The sequence below is a fragment of the Nicotiana sylvestris genome, chromosome 11 (genome assembly GCF_000393655.2).
Source record: "Nicotiana sylvestris chromosome 11, ASM39365v2, whole genome shotgun sequence".
NCBI lineage: Eukaryota > Viridiplantae > Streptophyta > Magnoliopsida > Solanales > Solanaceae > Nicotiana > Nicotiana sylvestris.
Window position 1 is genome coordinate 111099261 of NC_091067.1, and position 10192 is coordinate 111109452.

The window sequence follows — 10192 nt, forward strand, 5'->3', positions numbered from 1 at the left end:
AATCCAACTCTCGGAATTGCAATCTAAGCTGAATATCAACAAAGTCAACTCCTAGTCAAACCTCTCAACCTTCCAAAAATTTAACTTTTTAATTTTCGCCAAAATGCATCAAATTATCCTACGGACCTCCAAATCCAAATACGAATGCACTCCTAAGTCCAAAATCACCATAATAAGATACTGTAATCATCAAACTACTATTTCGGAGTGGTCCACACAAAAATCAAACTCTGGTCATCTCTTACTGCTTAAGCTTCTAGAACAAGAATCCTCCTTCTAAATTGATCCCGAATCTTCCGAAAATCGAACTCGATCACGTACGCAACTCATAAAACATAACACGAAGCTGCTCGAAACCTTAATCCATTGAACGGGATGCAAATTCTCAAAACGACTGGTCGAGTTGTTACAATTCCAAAGCATTGTCAGACCTTATCTTCGTAACCTTCACATTGAATTGTCTTTCGACCATAGATACAAAAGTTATAAGCATAGAAAAAATATTATTTTTGGCACTCAATAAAAATGTCCAGGTCCATCTATTGTAGTCATCAACTATAGCGAGAAAATACTTGAAACCGCTATAAGTACTAGATTTGTAAGGTCCCCAAGTGTCAACATGTATAAGATCAAAAACATGCTTGGACTTTATAGTAATGATAGGAAAATGTTTTCTAGTCTGTTTAGCCTTAGGAAACATATCACAAATGAAATCAGAATTAGAAGCACAATGAAGGAAATGTAAATATTCCATTGCTGAAAATGGTAGGTGACCCAACCTTACATGCTAAAGCTTAACATCAGGAACAACATTAACATGTATTGGATTAGGAACTAAAACAGACTTTGAACTAGAATCTCTTCCTTTTGGAAATAAAATTACATCATTTAGTAAATAAACTCCTGGACTTAATACTAGTGGTTCAAATAGGTAGCATCCTTCTCTAACTTCATAAAATGCTTGAGGACTCTTCATTGAAAGGCCATGCAATAGATACCCACTAGATGTAAATAGGACATGATATTTGAATTGACTACAGAACTTATGAATTAACAATAAATTGTACTTGAAATCTGGAACATGAAGTACATTGGTTAAAACATGACCTGGTAGAATGGAAATACTCCTTATATGAGTAACACTTACCTAGAAATAATTAGGTAGACTGATGTTCAAAGGTACAAGGAGTGAAATTAGAAACCATAAAGAGTTAGGATCAAAACACATGTGTGTATACGGCCAAAATCGGGGAGTTCGACTTTGGGGATACTGTAGCACTTCATGCCCGACCTCGAGAAACTCGAAGCAGAATTTGAAGTGTGACCTCGAGATGCGGCCCTCAAGGGAGCATATTGAAGGTTCACTATGGTCAATCTCGGAGTAGTACAAATCGTTGATCGTCATGGAAAGGCAGGAAAGCTCCCAAGGACACGTGGTTAGAGCTGACCAGGTCTGCAAGAATAGTACAAATCCGTACTAAGCCATTATGCAGTTGTACCAATAGCATTTCCTCATCATTATTAGACATGTACTATGTTGTGATTCCTCCCTCCTATATAAAGAGGACCCTTGTCATTTTGTAAGAGACATGAATCAATACAATAAAATATTCTCTACGTTTCTTGCCTAAATGTGCTCAACAATTACTCTACAGATCTAATGCTTGTTCATTTATTGTTCACTTATTGTTCTTAATTTATTGTCCATTATTAACCGCAAAAGGCTAACTTCGAGGCCTTCGATATCATTGTTTCTTCATCAATTTTTCATTGTTAACTGCCCTAACTAGACCTCGAGGACCCCTGTTCCAGCCAGCTCGAGGCCCAGTCTTGCGACATTATTGGTTTGCATATCTTATTCTCTTTACTTACACTTAGCATCTATTGCCTAAGAACTAGTATTAAAATAAATCACATATTTTTAGAACCACAAAATCAAATATAATTGTTAATACTATTTTCAAGGTAAACAGTTTGGCGCCCACTGTGGGGCTAAAAATAATAGTGTTTTGGTGCTAGTTTTCTGAAAACACAAGTTATTGTTCACACTTTTTCTTGTCCAAGAATCTTTGATTTCAGGTCAAAAAATGTCTAACTCAGCAAATGCACATGAAAACAACGGTATTAGGCTTCATGGAGAGAATGGTGCAGATGCCGGTGTACCACCACAAAACCCTGGTGTGGCACCAGCACAAATACCCGTCGACATGGGCTCACGCAACATTGTGCATGTCGATGTGAGCTCTCATACCAAAGGAAGTGTGCACGGGAAAAACCAACAAGAAGCACAGAGGACTCCAGCTCATAAGGAAAGAGAAGTTAGCCTTCAAGTCATTTTTGAGATGTTACAAGCACAACAAGTGGCTATTGCTCAGCTATAAAGTCAACAAAAAACTCCAAGCACAGTAGCACCGAAAATGGCTCCTCGAGTCGAGCAGGCACCAGAGAGATCGAGTAATAATGGGCCAGCAGCTGTCACACCTCCTTTTTGCGCGCCCCGCCCCGAAGGGTAAAATGCGCGAGGGAGTTTTTCCAATTTAAGTGACAATATTCGAGATGAGATTATTTATTTAATTCAGAGTCGCCACTTGGGAAAGGTTTGGTTTTTGGTGTCCCAAGTCACCGGTTTATCTTGAATCCCAAATCGAGGAAATTTTTGACTTTTCAAAATGAAGTCTGCGAACCAGAAATTCTAAGTAAGGAATTCTGTTGACCCGAGGGAAGGTGTTAGGCACCCTCGAATCCCGTGGTTCTAGCACGGTCGCTTAAATTGTTATAAAGTCTAAATATCAGATTTAAATACATGTTATGACTTACGTGCTTTTATTAAGTTTAAACCGCTTTTATAATTATCATTTATTTTTTATAGAATTGCAACATCGTGAAAATGCATCTCGAACCACGTCACAATCAATGCACCCATAGTTGTCAACACATCTCGACTCCGTTGAGATTGGGATTTGGGTCACATCAATGTGCACCCGAATTTAAGAATGTAATTTAATTAAACCGCGCCTAAAGATTCTAACGTCTTATTGTCTTTGGAGAAGGCGGGGAAATTCACTAGACAGCCCATCCCAAATTCTAAATATTTATTATGGTTAATTATTGAGGGCCCCGCAATGTATATCTTTATTTGAACGAGGCTCATCTCATTATTTTAAAAGGGATATCCTAAAGTGGCTACATTTCTATTATGTTTGTCTCTAAAAATAGAAAGGAAAAGGTACGTGCTAATTCAATTGCATGCTTTTAGCCAAATCCGGATTTCCTGTTAATCATCTGATTAGTTGTTTACAAGATGAAGAATGCCATACCTCGTGGAACCTGCTTTTAATTTGATAAAAATTACATACAAGCTGATGAAATGCTACACTTACATCCAAACATTTCTTGAATTGAATTTAGCTAAACTTATTTAGGCTAGATTAAGGGAATTAACTACTAGCCATTGTTACTAATGGGGATTCAAACGTGATCCTATATACTGCCTAACGGGACCCGATAAAAGAACTAAAATAAAACAGAACAGCATTGTGTAAAGTTGAAGTATTCTATCCTATGCATATCATTATAGCTAAAAAGGAATCTGGTCAGTCACTATGTCAATTATCCATGCATTCTGTGTACTGTACAATTACATACCTCGTACCAACAAACAACTATAAACTAAAACACAAGAGACTAAAACTCAGTTAAGTATCAATTAACTATCCTTTCATGCTATTGAATTACAAACTAATCAATTATACGAGCCCATCAATATACCATGAGTATTACAACAAATACTTAAACTTCTTCAACATCTTTCATTTCATGCTTTCAAACTGTTTCAGTTACACCAATAGGGGACTCGAAATGTGTACCTGGAATGTTGAAAATGCAGAGGAGAGGAAGAAAGAGATAGGGAAAATCAGCAGCAGCAGGAAACAAAGTAACAGCAGCAGACAAAGTAGCAGCGGCAAACAAAACAACACAACAGAACAGGCTTGAGTGCAAGAATGCAACTATAGCCGATAGAAAAGGTAGCCAAATGACAGCAGCCCACAATGGAGTAGAATCAGAACTCCAGGCAGACCAGAACCAGCAATAAACCAATGAAAACACTCAACCAGTAGACTCAATTGGAACTTCAAAGAATCAGAATTGTTTGAAAAGGTTGAAAACAAATGAAGCCCAAACCACAATAGGAAGAAACAGTTTCTGATTGTTCTGACTGTTTTTATTTCTTGTTCCCCCTTTTATGTATCTATGCTCTCTAAAATCAGTCTGTATATGCCTATTCTGTGGTCTCTCTCTATATCTCTCTTCTCTTCAAATTCCCCTCTTTCTAATGGAAGTTCTGCTCCCCTTTTATAACCTAATATCAGGCTATTCACAGCCTGTTAAAAACATAAGAAACCTTCCCATGTGGCCTCCTCTCTTTCCAGTTTCCACTCACTATTTAAATATAAACAAACTCCCATGATATTACCCTAGCAGATCTACCTTTTAAGTGAGGTTTATTATTTCTAAACTAAAGCAGGATATGGGCAGCAGGGGTGTGTTCTGACAGCACATGCTGTCCTATTTTCTCTAAATATCAAAGAAGCACAGTGCACATGATGCCCAAGAATGCACATGCCATCAATTTTAAACCAAAGTCTGAACTGTAACTATAAACTAAACCATATAATGTTTCGGATTCAATTTGAACAAACACCAACAGCTATACTTAGTTCCTAGTTGCATTCAAACAAAGCTTTAGCAGAAAACAAACAGCATGAAACAAATTGTTACCATTCAACAGCTGAAACTAATCGACGACGTATGTCGACTCGACTATACTAATTACAACATATACAATCAACAGCCAAGGATTGGAATCAAACAGTATTGAGCAGGGGTTCAGATTGTACTGTCAAAACAAATATGACCTTGGGAATTAATTAATCTACCAACTTCAAATTCGGTTGATTGTACAGCTTACACATACACACATTATCAGTAAATGAAAGAAAAACTTGACCAAATACAGAGGTCTGGGCAAAGTGGACAACAATAGTTGATAAACATTCAAAACATAATTTAAACAAAACATTTGGACACATAAATAGACATTCAAATACAACAGACAAAACGAACTGGTAAAGAAAACAAAAATTACCTTAAAACTTTGAAAAATCAGAAAACCTTAGCTTGGATTTGAATAGATCTTTCTTGGGGTTGAACGGACTTTAATCGAAGTGTTCTCAACTGAGAACACTTCGATTAAGGTCCATTAGACCCTAATCACTCGGCTCAAACGGACACAGACCGGGCATGAGGATTCCTAGGGTTCCTAGAGCAGATTTGGGTTTTGGGTTTCCTTGGTTAGATTCGGACCAAACCAAGCATGGATTGGTCACGAGGGAGGTCCGTGGACTGTCTGGTGTGAAGCTGGGGTAGATCGGTGTAAGTCGAGGTCCGACTCGAATCTTCAAATGAAGATTCGAGAAAGTGGGAGGGGATTCGAGCTAAGTGGTTGGTGGATTTGGGTTCAGGATGGTGAGGTGCATCTATGGTGTTAAGGTGGGGGTGACCGGCGTCCATGCCACCGGGATTAATGGTGAAGGGAAAGGGGGCGGCTAGGGTTCCGGGGTTTGGGGTCTGGGAAGGGGATGAGGACGAAGGCAGGGGGTCTTGGATAGGGGGCAGGGTATGATAGGAAAGTTTATATATGGGATGGGTGGATTGATCTCAGCCGTTGGATTGCTGATGATCAATGGCTGTGATCTATCTACTAAAGGGAAACGGTGTCGTTTCAAGTGCACGAGGCTGGGTTGGACCAAGGTTGAACGGGTCGGATCTATACGTGGGTACGGGGGATGTGATTTTGACCGTTGATCATTCTGAGATCAACGGCCCAGATCAGACCAGATCAGAACTACGTCGTTTGGACGCTCCTGAGGTCAGCTGGTCTGGACTGGGGCAATCAAACGTTTTGGGCTCGATTTGGGCCTCAGATTTTAAATGGGAACATGCCCAAACTTGATTTTAGGCCAATTTTGCACTCTTTTTCTTTTATTTTTTCATTTTAAACAAAAACCTAATTAAACAAAATTAAACCCCATTAATTAGACACTTAATACAATTATTTACACACGTATCAAAAATATTAAAAATAGGTAAAATCAACAAGGCGACAAATAGGACAAAACATGCATATTTCGTGATTTTCCTTTTAATAACCGGACTATGGTTCAACTACACATGACACACACATTTTTTGTATTTTGTTTGATAAAAAATAAAAATGGACAAAATCACAAATAACTAACGAAATGCCACGTAAAAATCCAAAAATTGTACAGCAAGACCAATTGCTATTATTTTTGTTTCTTTTGGAGTGATTGTCGCGCAAAACAAAAATCACGTGCTCACAGCTGCCCCTCTTTGTTCGGAAACACGAAGGGTTTTCGTGCAAAGATAAAGTGAGCGGATATGAGTGATTTCTGCCTATCGGAAAACTCCGTGTGAAGCACTTTTTTTTTGAAAGATTTGACCGAATCTTCGCTTCAAAGATTTCCTACATATCCTGGGCTAAACAGGAATCAGGTCAATGTAGTTTGGGAAACTTTGGGTAGCTGGGACTACCATGGGACTGCAATGATTGCCGTTACTGCTGTTGCTGCTGATGTTGCTGCTTACTGACTCCCTTATTACAAACAAAGGAAAATTGAAACTGAACCTACTACGTGTGCATGTCAACCGCTAGTTACAAGATTCCTATCTATGATTCTTTTGCAACTTGATCCTGGGTCTTAGCTGATTCTGCTTGTAGACTCCGATCTGAATCTTGATGCTTGCAAGTTGTAGGTGCCTGTTTATTTCCGGCACTGGGTAAGACAGGGTTGGTAGAATTCGAGACCTTGATCAAACCTTTAAACGATCCGCCCCTCGCCTTTCGAATGTCTCGGCACATCTTCTTTTGTCTTTTTCTTCTTTTATTCTGAGTTGAGACTCATCTCGTGGGTCGTTTCGATCCGTGTGTCTCGAGGTCAAACCTGCGGGGAAAAAACAAACGAACGAAATTTTCTGCCCCAGTTTCACTAGGAAACTTTCGTGAGTTATTTGCCAGGAAGTTCATAGAATTGATGAAGAAATTGGAAAATTTCAGTTTCCGAAATGCGAACTCCGGGATTGGATCAATGATGTTGCTACAAGGTAAGAATACTCAGTTTAGGGTTGGAGCCCTAAGGCTGGCGAAATGGAAATAGTTCAGTTCAGGGTTGGAGCCCTAATGCTGACTAGCTGGGGAGAAACTCTAATGCTGACCAACTGGGGAAAAGTTCAGTTTAGGGTTGGGGACTTAATTCTGACTGAATGGACAGAAGTTCAGTTTAGGGTTTTAAAACCCTAATGCTGACTAAAGAAAAAGTTCAGTTTAGGGTTTAAAACCCTAATGCTGATTAAAGAAAAAGTTCAGTTTAGGGTTTAAAAACCCTAATGCTGATTAAAGGAAAGAGTTCAGTTTAGGGTTTAAAACCCTAATGCTGACTAAAGGGAAAAAGTTCAGTTTAGGGTTTAAAACCCTAATGCTGACTAAAGGGAAAAAAGTTCAGTTTAGGGTTTAAAACCCTAATGCTGACTGAAGGAAAGAGAAAAAAGTTCAGTTTAGGGTTTAAAACCCTAATGCTGACTGAAGGAAAAGAGTTCAGTTTAGGGTTTAAAACCCTAATGCTGACTAAAGGAAAAAGAGTTCGGTTTAGGGTTTAAAACCCTAATGCTGACTGAAGGAAAGAGTTCAGTTTAGGGTTTAAAACCCTAATGCTGACTAAATAAAAGAGTTCAGTTTAGGGTTTAAAACCCTAATGTTGTCTAAAGGAAAAGTTCAGTTTAGGGTTTAAAACCCTAATGCTGACTAAAGGAAAAGTTCAGTTTAGGGTTTAAAACCCTAATGCTGACTCTGCTGGGCGTGGCAGCTCTGGCGACTCTGCTGGGGATTGAGTTCCCAAAACCACTGGTTCAAGGTTCAAGAATTCGAGCTTAGAATAATTGTTATATTTGGCTTTATTATCTGATCTTTATTACATGTTTTTGCATAACGTGCTAAATATTGTCTTTTACCGCTTTGAGATTATCTGAACTGTATATAAACTGTGCCGAAACCCTTCTCTTCTTACCTCCGGGGAGAAGCTCGCTGGTCGAGACTCCCTATTCTGTTACTGTCAATACCTGAAATAAGAAAGAGGCCGGACAAGTTACAAAGCCGGACGATCTCGCGGGTCCCCGGTACGTAGCCCCCTCCTCGACTCGAGTTGTCCACTCGGGTACACAGTCTAGAACAAATACCCAGGTTACGAACCTAGAATAACTTGACTTCATGCCGGATCCCTAGTAGGAATGCTTATTTGCATCATGTTGCATTTGACTTAGGGGACTCAACACAGGGGTTGGTTCCGTCTAAGACAGGCAAGCTGAAATGAAAAGACCATCCTGATGCATCCCATTTTGTTTTGCGCATTTATTTGCTCCGGATCTGCATGTTGACCGGTTCCTAAAAAAAAAGAGGAAAACTTAAAAAAAAAAGAGGAAAAATAGCAGTGTAGGGAGATAAGTACTTATTTTGGAAAAATAAAACCAATGTCCAAGTAATGTCAAAACCTCACCGGTATTTTCTAAGAAAAAAAATAAAAATTGTCTTTTAGTTTGATTTATTAAAAATCCAAAAAATGCTATTTAGCAGTCCTTAAGAATATTTTCTTTATCTCTTTTTTTTGAAAGAAAAACAAAAAATAAATAATAATAATATATAAAAAAAACATATTCTTGCTTTCCTTTTCTTAAAAAAAATTGTATTCCAAAAAAAAAATGGGTTTAATTGATTTGCTCTATTCACGATGTACCGAACTACGCCGGTTTGATTCTCACCGGATGTGAGATATGTAGGCAACCCCCATCGGATTCAACCCATTTTTTTTGCTAAGATAGCCAAAACCAACAAAACAAAAAAATGTGTCAAAATAAGTCAGGTGGTGCTGTTTTATCATAAATAGCCGAATGTTCCCAAAAGGGACGCCGGAAGGCTGACTTTGCATAAACAAGCCACCTTTTGGGTCGTATTTTGTCCAATTGACCCACACAACCTTAAAAATCTTCATCCCCGAAGTGTTGAAAGGCCGTGTTCGAAAACTTGATCCTTCTTGTAAAATATTTTTGAGTCAAGTTTATTTTTGTTAAAATCACCCTAATAAATGTGCAGGATGAGCACGATGCAAAATGAACATTTTTCAATAATGACCAAAATCCCTGTCAAGTTACGGCTATGGTGGAATGATTTAGGTGCTGAGGGGCGAGACGAGGTCAAGAAATATCTTAAAGGTCTCACGGGTTTACTGGAAATCCTGCCTCGAGGGGATATTATAAGAGCTTTGGTTACCTACTGGGACCCAGCACACAATGTTTTCCATTTCTCCGATTTTAAACTCACCCCGACTCTGGAAGAAATGGCTGGGTACATCGGGAACGCTGAACTTCCGTTAAGGCAAAAATACCTAGTCGCCCCAAGAGCCGTCACGGTACATCGATTCCCGGACTCGCTAAAAATACCCAGGACAGTCCGCAATCAAGATTTGGCCGCCGGTTTTTGTAATCCATGCTTCATATACGACAGGTATGGTCATGTAGGAGGATTTAACAATCCGATTAACAAACTATGCAGCAAAGATAGTCGTCAGAAGTGGGATAAACACAGACGGGTGGCTTTCATGATAACATTTTTGGGCCTTTTGGTATTTCCAAGGAAAGATGGGAATATTGATCTGAAAATATCCGGGGTAGTCAATACTTTGCTCACTCAAAACGATAGCACTCTCGCGCCTATGGTGGTATCTGATATTTTTCGAGCTCTCACAGCTTGCAAAGCCGGGGGGAATTTCTTCGAAGGTTGTAACTTGCTGCTACAAATGTGGATGACTGAACATCTCTGCCATCGTTCCGAGATCTTGAGCCATGGTTCTTCAGAGAAAACTTGCATAGAAGAATTTTACACAAGAACCAAAGAGATCAGTCTGCCCAAAGGAGTTATGGCATGGACCTCATTCTTTCAAGCTCTTACTGCCAGCCAAATACAGTGGACACTGGGATAGCTGCCTGTTGATGAAGTCATATATATGCCAGCAACTAAAACTCATTTCTTGCTGATGGGACTTAAGAGCATTCAACCTTACGC